The sequence below is a fragment of the Brachyhypopomus gauderio genome, chromosome 6 (assembly GCF_052324685.1).
Source record: "Brachyhypopomus gauderio isolate BG-103 chromosome 6, BGAUD_0.2, whole genome shotgun sequence".
Classification (NCBI taxonomy): Eukaryota; Metazoa; Chordata; class Actinopteri; order Gymnotiformes; family Hypopomidae; genus Brachyhypopomus; species Brachyhypopomus gauderio.
This window is the reverse complement of record NC_135216.1, coordinates 3,797,061-3,817,711: the sequence shown is the minus strand read 5'-3', so window position 1 is coordinate 3,817,711 and position 20,651 is coordinate 3,797,061. Positions and strand designations below refer to the sequence as shown.

Genomic DNA, 20,651 nt, shown 5'->3' with positions numbered 1-20,651 from the left:
ATCACATGCGTCGTTAAATTTAGATATCATGAGCGTCCTCAAATGCTGTAATGATGAGATTCACCAGTATTACAAGATATATGTTTGGGAATGAAATCAGCAGCCTTTAATGAGTGATGATTGAGACAGAACAATGTCGTAAGATATCTGACTGAAAATGAATTGGACTGCTTGAAAAGGTCATATACGAAATGTTTAAAAGGCAAGAATTGCATAGTATCACAACAAACAGGGTAAAGCAAACACTTCCAGATGCCACTAGGGGGCACCCAGAGTTGAACTGGGGACCTCTTGATCTGCAGTCAAATGATCTACCACTGAGCTATACCCCCAGCGGGAAGTGTGATTTGCAACCTCAATGTGAGCACATGAGCAGGAAAAACACAAGCTCACAAGATACCTGATGTGGAGCTTACAGGAGATATTGGAAGGTGACAATCTAAAGGAATGCTTTGAGTAACAGTAAAAATGCTCGCCCAGTGGCGTAAATCCTGAACAAATGCTTTTCTCAGGAATCCATTTTAAAACACATTGGCACTTCCTGAGCAGTGACTGCTGGATGATATTATGAAATGGCACCATCCATATGACATATTTTTGGACTTGTTCAAAGGGTGCACTCTATGAGCAAAATATCATGTGCATGTTGAAATTGCAAGCAGCCAGAAGGTCTTTCAAGTTTGCGATGAGGACCATTTAGAGAAGAAGTGGTAATCACTTGAATTCCAATCAAATGCATCGTTAAATTGAGATATCATGAGCGTCCTCAAATGCTGTAATGATGAGATTCACCAGTATTAAAAGATATATGTTTGGGAATGAAATCAGCAGCCTTTAATGAGTGATGATGGAGACAGAACAATGTCGTAAGATATCTGACTGAAAATGAATTGGACTGCTTGAAAAGGTCATATACGAAATGTTTAAAATGCAAGAATTGCATAGTATCACAACAAACAGGGTAAAGCAAACACTTCCAGATGCCACTAGGGGGCACCCAGAGTTGAACTGGGGACCTCTTGATCTGCAGTCAAATGCTCTACCACTGAGCTATACCCCCAGCAGGAAGTGGGATTTGCAACCTCAATGTGAGCACATGAGCAGGAAAAACACAAGCTCACAAGATACCTGATGTGGAGCTTAGAGGAGATTTTGGAAGGTGACAATCTAAAGGAATGCTTTGAGTAACAGTAAAAATGCTCCCCCAGTGGCGTAAATCCTGAACAAATGCTATTCTCAGGAATCCATTTTTAAACAAATTGGCACTTCCTGAGCAGTGACTGCTGGATGATATTATGAAATGGCACCATCCATATGACATATTTTTAGACTTGTTCAAGGGGTGCACTCTATGAGCAAAATATCATGTGCATGTTGAAATTGCAAGCAGCCAGAAGGTCTTTCAAGTTTGCGATGAGGACCATTTAGAGAAGAAGTGGTAATAACTTGAATTCCAATCACATGCGTCGTTAAATTTAGATATCATGAGCGTCCTCAAATGCTGTAATGATGAGATTCACCAGTATTACAAGATATATGTTTGGGAATGAAATCAGCAGCCTTTAATGAGTGATGATTGAGACAGAACAATGTCGTAAGATATCTGACTGAAAATGAATTGGACTGCTTGAAAAGGTCATATACGAAATGTTTAAAAGGCAAGAATTGCATAGTATCACAACAAACAGGGTAAAGCAAACACTTCCAGATGCCACTAGGGGGCACCCAGAGTTGAACTGGGGACCTCTTGATCTGCAGTCAAATGCTCTACCACTGAGCTATACCCCCAGCAGGAAGTGGGATTTGCAACCTCAATGTGAGCACATGAGCAGGAAAAACACAAGCTCACAAGATACCTGATGTGGAGCTTAGAGGAGATTTTGGAAGGTGACAATCTAAAGGAATGCTTTGAGTAACAGTAAAAATGCTCGCCCAGTGGCGTAAATCCTGAACAAATGCTTTTCTCAGGAATCCATTTTTAAACACATTGGCACTTCCTGAGCAGTGACTGCTGGATGATATTATGAAATGGCACCATCCATATGACATATTTTTGGACTTGTTCAAAGGGTGCACTCTATGAGCAAAATATCATGTGCATGTTGAAATTGCAAGCAGCCAGAAGGTCTTTCAAGTTTGCGATGAGGACCATTTAGAGAAGAAGTGGTTATAACTTGAATTCCAATCACATGCGTCGTTAAATTGAGGTATCATGAGCGTCCTCAAATGCTGTAATGATGAGATTCACCAGTATTACAAGATATATGTTTGGGAATGAAATCAGCAGCCTTTAATGAGTGATGATTGAGACAGAACAATGTCGTAAGATATCTGACTGAAAATGAATTGGACTGCTTGAAAAGGTCATATACGAAATTTTTAAAAGGCAAGAATTGCATAGTATCACAACAAACAGGGTAAAGCAAACACTTCCAGATGCCACTAGGGGGCACCCAGAGTTGAACTGGGGACCTCTTGATCTGCAGTCAAATGATCTACCACTGAGCTATACCCCCAGCAGGAAGTGTGATTTGCAACCTCAATGTGAGCACACGAGCAGGAAAAACACAAGCTCACAAGATACCTGATGTGGAGCTTACAGGAGATATTGGAAGGTGACAATCTAAAGAAATGCTTTGAGTAACAGTAAAAATGCTCGCCCAGTGGCGTAAATCCTGAACAAATGCTATTCTCAGGAATCCATTTTTAAACAAATTGGCACTTCCTGAGCAGTGACTGCTGGATGATATTATGAAATGGCACCATCCATATGACATATTTTTAGACTTGTTCAAGGGGTGCACTCTATGAGCAAAATATCATGTGCATGTTGAAATTGCAAGCAGCCAGAAGGTCTTTCAAGTTTGCGATGAGGACCATTTAGAGAAGAAGTGGTAATAACTTGAATTCCAATCACATGCGTCGTTAAATTTAGATATCATGAGCGTCCTCAAATGCTGTAATGATGAGATTCACCAGTATTACAAGATATATGTTTGGGAATGAAATCAGCAGCCTTTAATGAGTGATGATTGAGACAGAACAATGTCGTAAGATATCTGACTGAAAATGAATTGGACTGCTTGAAAAGGTCATATACGAAATGTTTAAAAGGCAAGAATTGCATAGTATCACAACAAACAGGGTAAAGCAAACACTTCCAGATGCCACTAGGGGGCACCCAGAGTTGAACTGGGGACCTCTTGATCTGCAGTCAAATGATCTACCACTGAGCTATACCCCCAGCGGGAAGTGTGATTTGCAACCTCAATGTGAGCACATGAGCAGGAAAAACACAAGCTCACAAGATACCTGATGTGGAGCTTACAGGAGATATTGGAAGGTGACAATCTAAAGGAATGCTTTGAGTAACAGTAAAAATGCTCGCCCAGTGGCGTAAATCCTGAACAAATGCTTTTCTCAGGAATCCATTTTAAAACACATTGGCACTTCCTGAGCAGTGACTGCTGGATGATATTATGAAATGGCACCATCCATATGACATATTTTTGGACTTGTTCAAAGGGTGCACTCTATGAGCAAAATATCATGTGCATGTTGAAATTGCAAGCAGCCAGAAGGTCTTTCAAGTTTGCGATGAGGACCATTTAGAGAAGAAGTGGTAATCACTTGAATTCCAATCAAATGCATCGTTAAATTGAGATATCATGAGCGTCCTCAAATGCTGTAATGATGAGATTCACCAGTATTAAAAGATATATGTTTGGGAATGAAATCAGCAGCCTTTAATGAGTGATGATGGAGACAGAACAATGTCGTAAGATATCTGACTGAAAATGAATTGGACTGCTTTAAAAGGTCATATACGAAATGTTTAAAATGCAAGAATTGCATAGTATCACAACAAACAGGGTAAAGCAAACACTTCCAGATGCCACTAGGGGGCACCCAGAGTTGAACTGGGGACCTCTTGATCTGCAGTCAAATGCTCTACCACTGAGCTATACCCCCAGCAGGAAGTGGGATTTGCAACCTCAATGTGAGCACATGAGCAGGAAAAACACAAGCTCACAAGATACCTGATGTGGAGCTTAGAGGAGATTTTGGAAGGTGACAATCTAAAGGAATGCTTTGAGTAACAGTAAAAATGCTCCCCCAGTGGCGTAAATCCTGAACAAATGCTTTTCTCAGGAATCCATTTTTAAACACATTGGCACTTCCTGAGCAGTGACTGCTGGATGATATTATGAAATGGCACCATCCATATGACATATTTTTGGACTTGTTCAAAGGGTGCACTCTATGAGCAAAATATCATGTGCATGTTGAAATTGCAAGCAGCCAGAAGGTCTTTCAAGTTTGCGATGAGGACCATTTAGAGAAGAAGTGGTTATAACTTGAATTCCAATCACATGCGTCGTTAAATTGAGGTATCATGAGCGTCCTCAAATGCTGTAATGATGAGATTCACCAGTATTACAAGATATATGTTTGGGAATGAAATCAGCAGCCTTTAATGAGTGATGATTGAGACAGAACAATGTCGTAAGATAACTGACTGAAAATGAATTGGACTGCTTGAAAAGGTCATATACGAAATGTTTAAAAGGCAAGAATTGCATAGTATCACAACAAACAGGGTAAAGCAAACACTTCCAGATGCCACTAGGGGGCACCCAGAGTTGAACTGGGGACCTCTTGATCTGCAGTCAAATGATCTACCACTGAGCTATACCCCCAGCAGGAAGTGTGATTTGCAACCTCAATGTGAGCACATGAGCAGGAAAAACACAAGCTCACAAGATACCTGATGTGGAGCTTACAGGAGATATTGGAAGGTGACAATCTAAAGGAATGCTTTGAGTAACAGTAAAAATGCTCGCCCAGTGGCGTAAATCCTGAACAAATGCTTTTCTCAGGAATCCATTTTAAAACACATTGGCACTTCCTGAGCAGTGACTGCTGGATGATATTATGAAATGGCACCATCCATATGACATATTTTTGGACTTGTTCAAAGGGTGCACTCTATGAGCAAAATATCATGTGCATGTTGAAATTGCAAGCAGCCAGAAGGTCTTTCAAGTTTGCGATGAGGACCATTTAGAGAAGAAGTGGTAATCACTTGAATTCCAATCAAATGCATCGTTAAATTGAGATATCATGAGCGTCCTCAAATGCTGCAATGATGAGATTCACCAGTATTAAAAGATATATGTTTGGGAATGAAATCAGCAGCCTTTAATGAGTGATGATGGAGACAGAACAATGTCGTAAGATATCTGACTGAAAATGAATTGGACTGCTTGAAAAGGTCATATACGAAATGTTTAAAAGGCAAGAATTGCATAGTATCACAACAAACAAGGTAAAGCAAACACTTCCAGATGCCACTAGGGGGCACCCAGAGTTGAACTGGGGACCTCTTGATCTGCAGTCAAATGCTCTACCACTGAGCTATACCCCCAGCAGGAAGTGGGATTTGCAACCTCAATGTGAGCACATGAGCAGGAAAAACACAAGCTCACAAGATACCTGATGTGGAGCTTAGAGGAGATTTTGGAAGGTGACAATCTAAAGGAATGCTTTGAGTAACAGTAAAAATGCTCGCCCAGTGGCGTAAATCCTGAACAAATGCTTTTCTCAGGAATCCATTTTTAAACACATTGGCACTTCCTGAGCAGTGACTGCTGGATGATATTATGAAATGGCACCATCCATATGACATATTTTTGGACTTGTTCAAAGGGTGCACTCTATGAGCAAAATATCATGTGCATGTTGAAATTGCAAGCAGCCAGAAGGTCTTTCAAGTTTGCGATGAGGACCATTTAGAGAAGAAGTGGTTATAACTTGAATTCCAATCACATGCGTCGTTAAATTGAGGTATCATGAGCGTCCTCAAATGCTGTAATGATGAGATTCACCAGTATTACAAGATATATGTTTGGGAATGAAATCAGCAGCCTTTAATGAGTGATGATTGAGACAGAACAATGTCGTAAGATATCTGACTGAAAATGAATTGGACTGCTTGAAAAGGTCATATACGAAATTTTTAAAAGGCAAGAATTGCATAGTATCACAACAAACAGGGTAAAGCAAACACTTCCAGATGCCACTAGGGGGCACCCAGAGTTGAACTGGGGACCTCTTGATCTGCAGTCAAATGATCTACCACTGAGCTATACCCCCAGCAGGAAGTGTGATTTGCAACCTCAATGTGAGCACACGAGCAGGAAAAACACAAGCTCACAAGATACCTGATGTGGAGCTTACAGGAGATATTGGAAGGTGACAATCTAAAGAAATGCTTTGAGTAACAGTAAAAATGCTCGCCCAGTGGCGTAAATCCTGAACAAATGCTATTCTCAGGAATCCATTTTTAAACAAATTGGCACTTCCTGAGCAGTGACTGCTGGATGATATTATGAAATGGCACCATCCATATGACATATTTTTAGACTTGTTCAAGGGGTGCACTCTATGAGCAAAATATCATGTGCATGTTGAAATTGCAAGCAGCCAGAAGGTCTTTCAAGTTTGCGATGAGGACCATTTAGAGAAGAAGTGGTAATAACTTGAATTCCAATCACATGCGTCGTTAAATTTAGATATCATGAGCGTCCTCAAATGCTGTAATGATGAGATTCACCAGTATTACAAGATATATGTTTGGGAATGAAATCAGCAGCCTTTAATGAGTGATGATTGAGACAGAACAATGTCGTAAGATATCTGACTGAAAATGAATTGGACTGCTTGAAAAGGTCATATACGAAATGTTTAAAAGGCAAGAATTGCATAGTATCACAACAAACAGGGTAAAGCAAACACTTTCAGATGCCACTAGGGGGCACCCAGAGTTGAACTGGGGACCTCTTGATCTGCAGTCAAATGATCTACCACTGAGCTATACCCCCAGCGGGAAGTGTGATTTGCAACCTCAATGTGAGCACATGAGCAGGAAAAACACAAGCTCACAAGATACCTGATGTGGAGCTTACAGGAGATATTGGAAGGTGACAATCTAAAGGAATGCTTTGAGTAACAGTAAAAATGCTCGCCCAGTGGCGTAAATCCTGAACAAATGCTTTTCTCAGGAATCCATTTTAAAACACATTGGCACTTCCTGAGCAGTGACTGCTGGATGATATTATGAAATGGCACCATCCATATGACATATTTTTGGACTTGTTCAAAGGGTGCACTCTATGAGCAAAATATCATGTGCATGTTGAAATTGCAAGCAGCCAGAAGGTCTTTCAAGTTTGCGATGAGGACCATTTAGAGAAGAAGTGGTAATCACTTGAATTCCAATCAAATGCATCGTTAAATTGAGATATCATGAGCGTCCTCAAATGCTGTAATGATGAGATTCACCAGTATTAAAAGATATATGTTTGGGAATGAAATCAGCAGCCTTTAATGAGTGATGATGGAGACAGAACAATGTCGTAAGATATCTGACTGAAAATGAATTGGACTGCTTTAAAAGGTCATATACGAAATGTTTAAAATGCAAGAATTGCATAGTATCACAACAAACAGGGTAAAGCAAACACTTCCAGATGCCACTAGGGGGCACCCAGAGTTGAACTGGGGACCTCTTGATCTGCAGTCAAATGCTCTACCACTGAGCTATACCCCCAGCAGGAAGTGGGATTTGCAACCTCAATGTGAGCACATGAGCAGGAAAAACACAAGCTCACAAGATACCTGATGTGGAGCTTAGAGGAGATTTTGGAAGGTGACAATCTAAAGGAATGCTTTGAGTAACAGTAAAAATGCTCCCCCAGTGGCGTAAATCCTGAACAAATGCTTTTCTCAGGAATCCATTTTTAAACACATTGGCACTTCCTGAGCAGTGACTGCTGGATGATATTATGAAATGGCACCATCCATATGACATATTTTTGGACTTGTTCAAAGGGTGCACTCTATGAGCAAAATATCATGTGCATGTTGAAATTGCAAGCAGCCAGAAGGTCTTTCAAGTTTGCGATGAGGACCATTTAGAGAAGAAGTGGTTATAACTTGAATTCCAATCACATGCGTCGTTAAATTGAGGTATCATGAGCGTCCTCAAATGCTGTAATGATGAGATTCACCAGTATTACAAGATATATGTTTGGGAATGAAATCAGCAGCCTTTAATGAGTGATGATTGAGACAGAACAATGTCGTAAGATAACTGACTGAAAATGAATTGGACTGCTTGAAAAGGTCATATACGAAATGTTTAAAAGGCAAGAATTGCATAGTATCACAACAAACAGGGTAAAGCAAACACTTCCAGATGCCACTAGGGGGCACCCAGAGTTGAACTGGGGACCTCTTGATCTGCAGTCAAATGATCTACCACTGAGCTATACCCCCAGCAGGAAGTGTGATTTGCAACCTCAATGTGAGCACATGAGCAGGAAAAACACAAGCTCACAAGATACCTGATGTGGAGCTTACAGGAGATATTGGAAGGTGACAATCTAAAGGAATGCTTTGAGTAACAGTAAAAATGCTCGCCCAGTGGCGTAAATCCTGAACAAATGCTTTTCTCAGGAATCCATTTTAAAACACATTGGCACTTCCTGAGCAGTGACTGCTGGATGATATTATGAAATGGCACCATCCATATGACATATTTTTGGACTTGTTCAAAGGGTGCACTCTATGAGCAAAATATCATGTGCATGTTGAAATTGCAAGCAGCCAGAAGGTCTTTCAAGTTTGCGATGAGGACCATTTAGAGAAGAAGTGGTAATCACTTGAATTCCAATCAAATGCATCGTTAAATTGAGATATCATGAGCGTCCTCAAATGCTGCAATGATGAGATTCACCAGTATTAAAAGATATATGTTTGGGAATGAAATCAGCAGCCTTTAATGAGTGATGATGGAGACAGAACAATGTCGTAAGATATCTGACTGAAAATGAATTGGACTGCTTGAAAAGGTCATATACGAAATGTTTAAAAGGCAAGAATTGCATAGTATCACAACAAACAAGGTAAAGCAAACACTTCCAGATGCCACTAGGGGGCACCCAGAGTTGAACTGGGGACCTCTTGATCTGCAGTCAAATGCTCTACCACTGAGCTATACCCCCAGCAGGAAGTGGGATTTGCAACCTCAATGTGAGCACATGAGCAGGAAAAACACAAGCTCACAAGATACCTGATGTGGAGCTTAGAGGAGATTTTGGAAGGTGACAATCTAAAGGAATGCTTTGAGTAACAGTAAAAATGCTCCCCCAGTGGCGTAAATCCTGAACAAATGCTTTTCTCAGGAATCCATTTTTAAACACATTGGCACTTCCTGAGCAGTGACTGCTGGATGATATTATGAAATGGCACCATCCATATGACATATTTTTGGACTTGTTCAAAGGGTGCACTCTATGAGCAAAATATCATGTGCATGTTGAAATTGCAAGCAGCCAGAAGGTCTTTCAAGTTTGTGATGAGGACCATTTAGAGAAGAAGTGGTAATAACTTGAATTCCAATCACATGCGTCGTTAAATTGAGATATCATGAGCGTCCTCAAATGCTGTAATGATGAGATTCACCAGTATTACAAGATATATGTTTGGGAATGAAATCAGCAGCCTTTAATGAGTGATGATTGAGAGAGAACAATGTCGTAAGATATCTGACTGAAAATGAATTGGACTGCTTGAAAAGGTCATATACGAAATGTTTAAAAGGCAAGAATTGCATAGTATCACAACAAACAGGGTAAAGCAAACACTACCAGATACCACTAGGGGGCAGCCAGAGTTGAACTGGGGACCTCTTGATCTGCAGTCAAATGCTCTACCACTGAGCTATACCCCCAGCAGGAAGTGTGATTTGCAACCTCAATGTGAGCACATGAGCAGGAAAAACACAAGCTCACAAGATACCTGATATGGAGCTTACAGGAGATGTTGGAAGGTGACAATCTAAAGGAATGCTTTGAGTAACAGTAAAAATGCTCCCCCAGTGGCGTAAATCCTGAACAAATGCTTTTCTCAGGAATCCATTTTTAAACACATTGGCACTTCCTGAGCAGTGACTGCTGGATGATATTATGAAATGGCACCATCCATATGACATATTTTTGGACTTGTTCAAAGGGTGCACTCTATGAGCAAAATATCATGTGCATGTTGAAATTGCAAGCAGCCAGAAGGTCTTTCAAGTTTGCGATGAGGACCATTTAGAGAAGAAGTGGTAATAACTTGAATTCCAATCACATGCGTCGTTAAATTGAGATATCATGAGTGTCCTCAAATGCTGTAATGATGAGATTCACCAGTATTACAAGATATATGTTTGGGAATGAAATCAGCAGCCTTTAATGAGTGATGATTGAGAGAGAACAATGTCGTAAGATATCTGACTGAAAATGAATTGGACTGCTTTAAAAGGTCATATACGAAATGTTTAAAATGCAAGAATTGCATAGTATCACAACAAACAGGGTAAAGCAAACACTTCCAGATGCCACTAGGGGGCACCCAGAGTTGAACTGGGGACCTCTTGATCTGCAGTCAAATGCTCTACCACTGAGCTATACCCCCAGCAGGAAGTGGGATTTGCAACCTCAATGTGAGCACATGAGCAGGAAAAACACAAGCTCACAAGATACCTGATGTGGAGCTTAGAGGAGATTTTGGAAGGTGACAATCTAAAGGAATGCTTTGAGTAACAGTAAAAATGCTCCCCCAGTGGCGTAAATCCTGAACAAATGCTTTTCTCAGGAATCCATTTTTAAACACATTGGCACTTCCTGAGCAGTGACTGCTGGATGATATTATGAAATGGCACCATCCATATGACATATTTTTGGACTTGTTCAAAGGGTGCACTCTATGAGCAAAATATCATGTGCATGTTGAAATTGCAAGCAGCCAGAAGGTCTTTCAAGTTTGCGATGAGGACCATTTAGAGAAGAAGTGGTTATAACTTGAATTCCAATCACATGCGTCGTTAAATTGAGGTATCATGAGCGTCCTCAAATGCTGTAATGATGAGATTCACCAGTATTACAAGATATATGTTTGGGAATGAAATCAGCAGCCTTTAATGAGTGATGATTGAGACAGAACAATGTCGTAAGATAACTGACTGAAAATGAATTGGACTGCTTGAAAAGGTCATATACGAAATGTTTAAAAGGCAAGAATTGCATAGTATCACAACAAACAGGGTAAAGCAAACACTTCCAGATGCCACTAGGGGGCACCCAGAGTTGAACTGGGGACCTCTTGATCTGCAGTCAAATGATCTACCACTGAGCTATACCCCCAGCAGGAAGTGTGATTTGCAACCTCAATGTGAGCACATGAGCAGGAAAAACACAAGCTCACAAGATACCTGATGTGGAGCTTACAGGAGATATTGGAAGGTGACAATCTAAAGGAATGCTTTGAGTAACAGTAAAAATGCTCGCCCAGTGGCGTAAATCCTGAACAAATGCTTTTCTCAGGAATCCATTTTAAAACACATTGGCACTTCCTGAGCAGTGACTGCTGGATGATATTATGAAATGGCACCATCCATATGACATATTTTTGGACTTGTTCAAAGGGTGCACTCTATGAGCAAAATATCATGTGCATGTTGAAATTGCAAGCAGCCAGAAGGTCTTTCAAGTTTGCGATGAGGACCATTTAGAGAAGAAGTGGTAATCACTTGAATTCCAATCAAATGCATCGTTAAATTGAGATATCATGAGCGTCCTCAAATGCTGCAATGATGAGATTCACCAGTATTAAAAGATATATGTTTGGGAATGAAATCAGCAGCCTTTAATGAGTGATGATGGAGACAGAACAATGTCGTAAGATATCTGACTGAAAATGAATTGGACTGCTTGAAAAGGTCATATATGAAATGTTTAAAAGGCAAGAATTGCATAGTATCACAACAAACAAGGTAAAGCAAACACTTCCAGATGCCACTAGGGGGCACCCAGAGTTGAACTGGGGACCTCTTGATCTGCAGTCAAATGCTCTACCACTGAGCTATACCCCCAGCAGGAAGTGGGATTTGCAACCTCAATGTGAGCACATGAGCAGGAAAAACACAAGCTCACAAGATACCTGATGTGGAGCTTAGAGGAGATTTTGGAAGGTGACAATCTAAAGGAATGCTTTGAGTAACAGTAAAAATGCTCGCCCAGTGGCGTAAATCCTGAACAAATGCTTTTCTCAGGAATCCATTTTTAAACACATTGGCACTTCCTGAGCAGTGACTGCTGGATGATATTATGAAATGGCACCATCCATATGACATATTTTTGGACTTGTTCAAAGGGTGCACTCTATGAGCAAAATATCATGTGCATGTTGAAATTGCAAGCAGCCAGAAGGTCTTTCAAGTTTGCGATGAGGACCATTTAGAGAAGAAGTGGTTATAACTTGAATTCCAATCACATGCGTCGTTAAATTGAGGTATCATGAGCGTCCTCAAATGCTGTAATGATGAGATTCACCAGTATTACAAGATATATGTTTGGGAATGAAATCAGCAGCCTTTAATGAGTGATGATTGAGACAGAACAATGTCGTAAGATATCTGACTGAAAATGAATTGGACTGCTTGAAAAGGTCATATACGAAATTTTTAAAAGGCAAGAATTGCATAGTATCACAACAAACAGGGTAAAGCAAACACTTCCAGATGCCACTAGGGGGCACCCAGAGTTGAACTGGGGACCTCTTGATCTGCAGTCAAATGATCTACCACTGAGCTATACCCCCAGCAGGAAGTGTGATTTGCAACCTCAATGTGAGCACACGAGCAGGAAAAACACAAGCTCACAAGATACCTGATGTGGAGCTTACAGGAGATATTGGAAGGTGACAATCTAAAGAAATGCTTTGAGTAACAGTAAAAATGCTCGCCCAGTGGCGTAAATCCTGAACAAATGCTATTCTCAGGAATCCATTTTTAAACAAATTGGCACTTCCTGAGCAGTGACTGCTGGATGATATTATGAAATGGCACCATCCATATGACATATTTTTAGACTTGTTCAAGGGGTGCACTCTATGAGCAAAATATCATGTGCATGTTGAAATTGCAAGCAGCCAGAAGGTCTTTCAAGTTTGCGATGAGGACCATTTAGAGAAGAAGTGGTAATAACTTGAATTCCAATCACATGCGTCGTTAAATTTAGATATCATGAGCGTCCTCAAATGCTGTAATGATGAGATTCACCAGTATTACAAGATATATGTTTGGGAATGAAATCAGCAGCCTTTAATGAGTGATGATTGAGACAGAACAATGTCGTAAGATATCTGACTGAAAATGAATTGGACTGCTTGAAAAGGTCATATACGAAATGTTTAAAAGGCAAGAATTGCATAGTATCACAACAAACAGGGTAAAGCAAACACTTTCAGATGCCACTAGGGGGCACCCAGAGTTGAACTGGGGACCTCTTGATCTGCAGTCAAATGATCTACCACTGAGCTATACCCCCAGCGGGAAGTGTGATTTGCAACCTCAATGTGAGCACATGAGCAGGAAAAACACAAGCTCACAAGATACCTGATGTGGAGCTTACAGGAGATATTGGAAGGTGACAATCTAAAGGAATGCTTTGAGTAACAGTAAAAATGCTCGCCCAGTGGCGTAAATCCTGAACAAATGCTTTTCTCAGGAATCCATTTTAAAACACATTGGCACTTCCTGAGCAGTGACTGCTGGATGATATTATGAAATGGCACCATCCATATGACATATTTTTGGACTTGTTCAAAGGGTGCACTCTATGAGCAAAATATCATGTGCATGTTGAAATTGCAAGCAGCCAGAAGGTCTTTCAAGTTTGCGATGAGGACCATTTAGAGAAGAAGTGGTAATCACTTGAATTCCAATCAAATGCATCGTTAAATTGAGATATCATGAGCGTCCTCAAATGCTGTAATGATGAGATTCACCAGTATTAAAAGATATATGTTTGGGAATGAAATCAGCAGCCTTTAATGAGTGATGATGGAGACAGAACAATGTCGTAAGATATCTGACTGAAAATGAATTGGACTGCTTTAAAAGGTCATATACGAAATGTTTAAAATGCAAGAATTGCATAGTATCACAACAAACAGGGTAAAGCAAACACTTCCAGATGCCACTAGGGGGCACCCAGAGTTGAACTGGGGACCTCTTGATCTGCAGTCAAATGCTCTACCACTGAGCTATACCCCCAGCAGGAAGTGGGATTTGCAACCTCAATGTGAGCACATGAGCAGGAAAAACACAAGCTCACAAGATACCTGATGTGGAGCTTAGAGGAGATTTTGGAAGGTGACAATCTAAAGGAATGCTTTGAGTAACAGTAAAAATGCTCCCCCAGTGGCGTAAATCCTGAACAAATGCTTTTCTCAGGAATCCATTTTTAAACACATTGGCACTTCCTGAGCAGTGACTGCTGGATGATATTATGAAATGGCACCATCCATATGACATATTTTTGGACTTGTTCAAAGGGTGCACTCTATGAGCAAAATATCATGTGCATGTTGAAATTGCAAGCAGCCAGAAGGTCTTTCAAGTTTGCGATGAGGACCATTTAGAGAAGAAGTGGTTATAACTTGAATTCCAATCACATGCGTCGTTAAATTGAGGTATCATGAGCGTCCTCAAATGCTGTAATGATGAGATTCACCAGTATTACAAGATATATGTTTGGGAATGAAATCAGCAGCCTTTAATGAGTGATGATTGAGACAGAACAATGTCGTAAGATAACTGACTGAAAATGAATTGGACTGCTTGAAAAGGTCATATACGAAATGTTTAAAAGGCAAGAATTGCATAGTATCACAACAAACAGGGTAAAGCAAACACTTCCAGATGCCACTAGGGGGCACCCAGAGTTGAACTGGGGACCTCTTGATCTGCAGTCAAATGATCTACCACTGAGCTATACCCCCAGCAGGAAGTGTGATTTGCAACCTCAATGTGAGCACATGAGCAGGAAAAACACAAGCTCACAAGATACCTGATGTGGAGCTTACAGGAGATATTGGAAGGTGACAATCTAAAGGAATGCTTTGAGTAACAGTAAAAATGCTCGCCCAGTGGCGTAAATCCTGAACAAATGCTTTTCTCAGGAATCCATTTTAAAACACATTGGCACTTCCTGAGCAGTGACTGCTGGATGATATTATGAAATGGCACCATCCATATGACATATTTTTGGACTTGTTCAAAGGGTGCACTCTATGAGCAAAATATCATGTGCATGTTGAAATTGCAAGCAGCCAGAAGGTCTTTCAAGTTTGCGATGAGGACCATTTAGAGAAGAAGTGGTAATCACTTGAATTCCAATCAAATGCATCGTTAAATTGAGATATCATGAGCGTCCTCAAATGCTGCAATGATGAGATTCACCAGTATTAAAAGATATATGTTTGGGAATGAAATCAGCAGCCTTTAATGAGTGATGATGGAGACAGAACAATGTCGTAAGATATCTGACTGAAAATGAATTGGACTGCTTGAAAAGGTCATATACGAAATGTTTAAAAGGCAAGAATTGCATAGTATCACAACAAACAAGGTAAAGCAAACACTTCCAGATGCCACTAGGGGGCACCCAGAGTTGAACTGGGGACCTCTTGATCTGCAGTCAAATGCTCTACCACTGAGCTATACCCCCAGCAGGAAGTGGGATTTGCAACCTCAATGTGAGCACATGAGCAGGAAAAACACAAGCTCACAAGATACCTGATGTGGAGCTTAGAGGAGATTTTGGAAGGTGACAATCTAAAGGAATGCTTTGAGTAACAGTAAAAATGCTCCCCCAGTGGCGTAAATCCTGAACAAATGCTTTTCTCAGGAATCCATTTTTAAACACATTGGCACTTCCTGAGCAGTGACTGCTGGATGATATTATGAAATGGCACCATCCATATGACATATTTTTGGACTTGTTCAAAGGGTGCACTCTATGAGCAAAATATCATGTGCATGTTGAAATTGCAAGCAGCCAGAAGGTCTTTCAAGTTTGTGATGAGGACCATTTAGAGAAGAAGTGGTAATAACTTGAATTCCAATCACATGCGTCGTTAAATTGAGATATCATGAGCGTCCTCAAATGCTGTAATGATGAGATTCACCAGTATTACAAGATATATGTTTGGGAATGAAATCAGCAGCCTTTAATGAGTGATGATTGAGAGAGAACAATGTCGTAAGATATCTGACTGAAAATGAATTGGACTGCTTGAAAAGGTCATATACGAAATGTTTAAAAGGCAAGAATTGCATAGTATCACAACAAACAGGGTAAAGCAAACACTACCAGATACCACTAGGGGGCAGCCAGAGTTGAACTGGGGACCTCTTGATCTGCAGTCAAATGCTCTACCACTGAGCTATACCCCCAGCAGGAAGTGTGATTTGCAACCTCAATGTGAGCACATGAGCAGGAAAAACACAAGCTCACAAGATACCTGATATGGAGCTTACAGGAGATGTTGGAAGGTGACAATCTAAAGGAATGCTTTGAGTAACAGTAAAAATGCTCCCCCAGTGGCGTAAATCCTGAACAAATGCTTTTCTCAGGAATCCATTTTTAAACACATTGGCACTTCCTGAGCAGTGACTGCTGGATGATATTATGAAATGGCACCATCCATATGACATATTTTTGGACTTGTTCAAAGGGTGCACTCTATGAGCAAAATATCATGTGCATGTTGAAATTGCAAGCAGCCAGAAGGTCTTTCAAGTTTGCGATGAGGACCATTTAGAGAAGAAGTGGTAATAACTTGAATTCCAATCACATGCGTCGTTAAATTGAGATATCATGAGTGTCCTCAAATGCTGTAATGATGAGATTCACCAGTATTACAAGATATATGTTTGGGAATGAAATCAGCAGCCTTTAATGAGTGATGATTGAGAGAGAACAATGTCGTAAGATATCTGACTGAAAATGAATTGGACTGCTTTAAAAGGTCATATACGAAATGTTTAAAATGCAAGAATTGCATAGTATCACAACAAACAGGGTAAAGCAAACACTTCCAGATGCCACTAGGGGGCACCCAGAGTTGAACTGGGGACCTCTTGATCTGCAGTCAAATGCTCTACCACTGAGCTATACCCCCAGCAGGAAGTGGGATTTGCAACCTCAATGTGAGCACATGAGCAGGAAAAACACAAGCTCACAAGATACCTGATGTGGAGCTTAGAGGAGATTTTGGAAGGTGACAATCTAAAGGAATGCTTTGAGTAACAGTAAAAATGCTCCCCCAGTGGCGTAAATCCTGAACAAATGCTTTTCTCAGGAATCCATTTTTAAACACATTGGCACTTCCTGAGCAGTGACTGCTGGATGATATTATGAAATGGCACCATCCATATGACATATTTTTGGACTTGTTCAAAGGGTGCACTCTATGAGCAAAATATCATGTGCATGTTGAAATTGCAAGCAGCCAGAAGGTCTTTCAAGTTTGCGATGAGGACCATTTAGAGAAGAAGTGGTTATAACTTGAATTCCAATCACATGCGTCGTTAAATTGAGGTATCATGAGCGTCCTCAAATGCTGTAATGATGAGATTCACCAGTATTACAAGATATATGTTTGGGAATGAAATCAGCAGCCTTTAATGAGTGATGATTGAGACAGAACAATGTCGTAAGATAACTGACTGAAAATGAATTGGACTGCTTGAAAAGGTCATATACGAAATGTTTAAAAGGCAAGAATTGCATAGTATCACAACAAACAAGGTAAAGCAAACACTTCCAGATGCCACTAGGGGGCACCCAGAGTTGAACTGGGGACCTCTTGATCTGCAGTCAAATGCTCTACCACTGAGCTATACTCCCAGCAGGAAGTGGGATTTGCAACCTCAATGTGAGCACATGAGCAGGAAAAACACAAGCTCACAAGATACCTGATGTGGAGCTTAGAGGAGATTTTGGAAGGTGACAATCTAAAGGAATGCTTTGAGTAACAGTAAAAATGCTCCCCCAGTGGCGTAAATCCTGAACAAATGCTTTTCTCAGGAATCCATTTTTAAACACATTGGCACTTCCTGAGCAGTGACTGCTGGATGATATTATGAAATGGCACCATCCATATGACATATTTTTGGACTTGTTCAAAGGGTGCACTCTATGAGCAAAATATCATGTGCATGTTGAAATTGCAAGCAGCCAGAAGGTCTTTCAAGTTTGTGATGAGGACCATTTAGAGAAGAAGTGGTAATAACTTGAATTCCAATCACATGCGTCGTTAAATTGAGATATCATGAGCGTCCTCAAATGCTGTAATGATGAGATTCACCAGTATTACAAGATATATGTTTGGGAATGAAATCAGCAGCCTTTAATGAGTGATGATTGAGAGAGAACAATGTCGTAAGATATCTGACTGAAAATGAATTGGACTGCTTGAAAAGGTCATATACGAAATGTTTAAAAGGCAAGAATTGCATAGTATCACAACAAACAGGGTAAAGCAAACACTACCAGATACCACTAGGGGGCAGCCAGAGTTGAACTGGGGACCTCTTGATCTGCAGTCAAATGCTCTACCACTGAGCTATACCCCCAGCAGGAAGTGTGATTTGCAACCTCAATGTGAGCACATGAGCAGGAAAAACACAAGCTCACAAGATACCTGATATGGAGCTTACAGGAGATTTTGGAAGGTGACAATCTAAAGGAATGCTTTGAGTAACAGTAAAAATGCTCCCCCAGTGGCGTAAATCCTGAACAAATGCTTTTCTCAGGAATCCATTTTTAAACACATTGGCACTTCCTGAGCAGTGACTGCTGGATGATATTATGAAATGGCACCATCCATATGACATATTTTTGGACTTGTTCAAAGGGTGCACTCTATGAGCAAAATATCATGTGCATGTTGAAATTGCAAGCAGCCAGAAGGTCTTTCAAGTTTGCGATGAGGACCATTTAGAGAAGAAGTGGTAATAACTTGAATTCCAATCACATGCGTCGTTAAATTGAGATATCATGAGTGTCCTCAAATGCTGTAATGATGAGATTCACCAGTATTACAAGATATATGTTTGGGAATGAAATCAGCAGCCTTTAATGAGTGATGATTGAGAGAGAACAATGTCGTAAGATATCTGACTGAAAATGAATTGGACTGCTTGAAAAGGTCATATACGAAATGTTTAAAAGGCAAGAATTGCATAGTATCACAACAAACAGGGTAAAGCAAACACTTCCAGATGCCACTAGGGGGCACCCAGAGTTGAACTGGGGACCTCTTGATCTGCAGTCAAATGCTCTACCACTGAGCTTTACCCCCAGCAGGAAGTGTGATTTGCAACCTCAATGTGAGCACATGAGCAGGAAAAACACAAGCTCACAAGATACCTGATGTGGAGCTTACAGGAGATTTTGGAAGGTGACAATCTAAAGGAATGCTTTGAGTAACAGTAAAAATGTTCGCCCAGTTGCGTAAATCCTGAACAAATGCTTTTCTCAGGAATCCATTTTTAAACACATTGGCACTTCCTGAGCAGTGACTGCTGGATGATATTATGAAATGGCACCATCCATATGACATATTTTTGGACTTGTTCAAAGGGTGCACTCTATGAGCAAAATATCATGTGCATGTTGAAATTGCAAGCAGCCAGAAGGTCTTTCAAGTTTGCGATGAGGACCATTTAGAGAAGAAGTGGTAATAACTTGAATTCCAATCACATGCGTCGTTAAATTGAGATATCATGAGTGTCCTCAAATGCTGTAATGATGAGATTCACCAGTATTACAAGATATATGTTTGGGAATGAAATCAGCAGCCTTTAATGAGTGATGATTGAGAGAGAACAATGTCGTAAGATATCTGACTGAAAATGAATTGGACTGCTTTAAAAGGTCATATACGAAATGTTTAAAATGCAAGAATTGCATAGTATCACAACAAACAGGGTAAAGCAAACACTTCCAGATGCCACTAGGGGGCACCCAGAGTTGAACTGGGGACCTCTTGATCTGCAGTCAAATGCTCTACCACTGAGCTATACCCCCAGCAGGAAGTGGGATTTGCAACCTCAATGTGAGCACATGAGCAGGAAAAACACAAGCTCACAAGATACCTGATGTGGAGCTTAGAGGAGATTTTGGAAGGTGACAATCTAAAGGAATGCTTTGAGTAACAGTAAAAATGCTCCCCCAGTGGCGTAAATCCTGAACAAATGCTTTTCTCAGGAATCCATTTTTAAACACATTGGCACTTCCTGAGCAGTGACTGCTGGATGATATTATGAAATGGCACCATCCATATGACATATTTTTGGACTTGTTCAAAGGGTGCACTCTATGAGCAAAATATCATGTGCATGTTGAAATTGCAAGCAGCCAGAAGGTCTTTCAAGTTTGCGATGAGGACCATTTAGAGAAGAAGTGGTTATAACTTGAATTCCAATCACATGCGTCGTTAAATTGAGGTATCATGAGCGTCCTCAAATGCTGTAATGATGAGATTCACCAGTATTACAAGATATATGTTTGGGAATGAAATCAGCAGCCTTTAATGAGTGATGATTGAGACAGAACAATGTCGTAAGATAACTGACTGAAAATGAATTGGACTGCTTGAAAAGGTCATATACGAAATGTTTAAAAGGCAAGAATTGCATAGTATCACAACAAACAGGGTAAAGCAAACACTTCCAGATGCCACTAGGGGGC

At 40.4% G+C, this 20,651-nt stretch overlaps 16 non-coding genes across 16 annotated transcripts; all 16 read right to left on the bottom strand.

The window, feature by feature from the left end:
* Positions 1-988: 988 nt before the first annotated feature.
* On the bottom strand, positions 989-1,060 carry trnac-gca (transfer RNA cysteine (anticodon GCA)). The gene has a single exon. It is a non-coding gene; the product is annotated as a tRNA-Cys (tRNA).
* Positions 1,061-1,716: 656 nt separating this feature from the next.
* Positions 1,717-1,788, bottom strand: trnac-gca (transfer RNA cysteine (anticodon GCA)). The gene has a single exon. It is a non-coding gene; the product is annotated as a tRNA-Cys (tRNA).
* A 2,112-nt stretch (positions 1,789-3,900) lies between these two features.
* On the bottom strand, positions 3,901-3,972 carry trnac-gca (transfer RNA cysteine (anticodon GCA)). The gene has a single exon. It is a non-coding gene; the product is annotated as a tRNA-Cys (tRNA).
* Positions 3,973-5,356: 1,384 nt separating this feature from the next.
* On the bottom strand, positions 5,357-5,428 carry trnac-gca (transfer RNA cysteine (anticodon GCA)). Its single transcript has one exon. It is a non-coding gene; the product is annotated as a tRNA-Cys (tRNA).
* A 2,112-nt stretch (positions 5,429-7,540) lies between these two features.
* Positions 7,541-7,612, bottom strand: trnac-gca (transfer RNA cysteine (anticodon GCA)). Its single transcript has one exon. It is a non-coding gene; the product is annotated as a tRNA-Cys (tRNA).
* Positions 7,613-8,996: 1,384 nt separating this feature from the next.
* trnac-gca (transfer RNA cysteine (anticodon GCA)) lies at positions 8,997-9,068 on the bottom strand. The gene has a single exon. It is a non-coding gene; the product is annotated as a tRNA-Cys (tRNA).
* A 656-nt stretch (positions 9,069-9,724) lies between these two features.
* Positions 9,725-9,796, bottom strand: trnac-gca (transfer RNA cysteine (anticodon GCA)). Its single transcript has one exon. It is a non-coding gene; the product is annotated as a tRNA-Cys (tRNA).
* A 656-nt stretch (positions 9,797-10,452) lies between these two features.
* trnac-gca (transfer RNA cysteine (anticodon GCA)) lies at positions 10,453-10,524 on the bottom strand. Its single transcript has one exon. It is a non-coding gene; the product is annotated as a tRNA-Cys (tRNA).
* Positions 10,525-11,908: 1,384 nt separating this feature from the next.
* On the bottom strand, positions 11,909-11,980 carry trnac-gca (transfer RNA cysteine (anticodon GCA)). The gene has a single exon. It is a non-coding gene; the product is annotated as a tRNA-Cys (tRNA).
* Positions 11,981-14,092: 2,112 nt separating this feature from the next.
* trnac-gca (transfer RNA cysteine (anticodon GCA)) lies at positions 14,093-14,164 on the bottom strand. Its single transcript has one exon. It is a non-coding gene; the product is annotated as a tRNA-Cys (tRNA).
* A 1,384-nt stretch (positions 14,165-15,548) lies between these two features.
* On the bottom strand, positions 15,549-15,620 carry trnac-gca (transfer RNA cysteine (anticodon GCA)). The gene has a single exon. It is a non-coding gene; the product is annotated as a tRNA-Cys (tRNA).
* Positions 15,621-16,276: 656 nt separating this feature from the next.
* Positions 16,277-16,348, bottom strand: trnac-gca (transfer RNA cysteine (anticodon GCA)). Its single transcript has one exon. It is a non-coding gene; the product is annotated as a tRNA-Cys (tRNA).
* Positions 16,349-17,004: 656 nt separating this feature from the next.
* trnac-gca (transfer RNA cysteine (anticodon GCA)) lies at positions 17,005-17,076 on the bottom strand. Its single transcript has one exon. It is a non-coding gene; the product is annotated as a tRNA-Cys (tRNA).
* A 656-nt stretch (positions 17,077-17,732) lies between these two features.
* trnac-gca (transfer RNA cysteine (anticodon GCA)) lies at positions 17,733-17,804 on the bottom strand. Its single transcript has one exon. It is a non-coding gene; the product is annotated as a tRNA-Cys (tRNA).
* A 656-nt stretch (positions 17,805-18,460) lies between these two features.
* trnac-gca (transfer RNA cysteine (anticodon GCA)) lies at positions 18,461-18,532 on the bottom strand. Its single transcript has one exon. It is a non-coding gene; the product is annotated as a tRNA-Cys (tRNA).
* A 1,384-nt stretch (positions 18,533-19,916) lies between these two features.
* On the bottom strand, positions 19,917-19,988 carry trnac-gca (transfer RNA cysteine (anticodon GCA)). The gene has a single exon. It is a non-coding gene; the product is annotated as a tRNA-Cys (tRNA).
* Between the last annotated feature and the right edge of the window lie 663 nt (positions 19,989-20,651).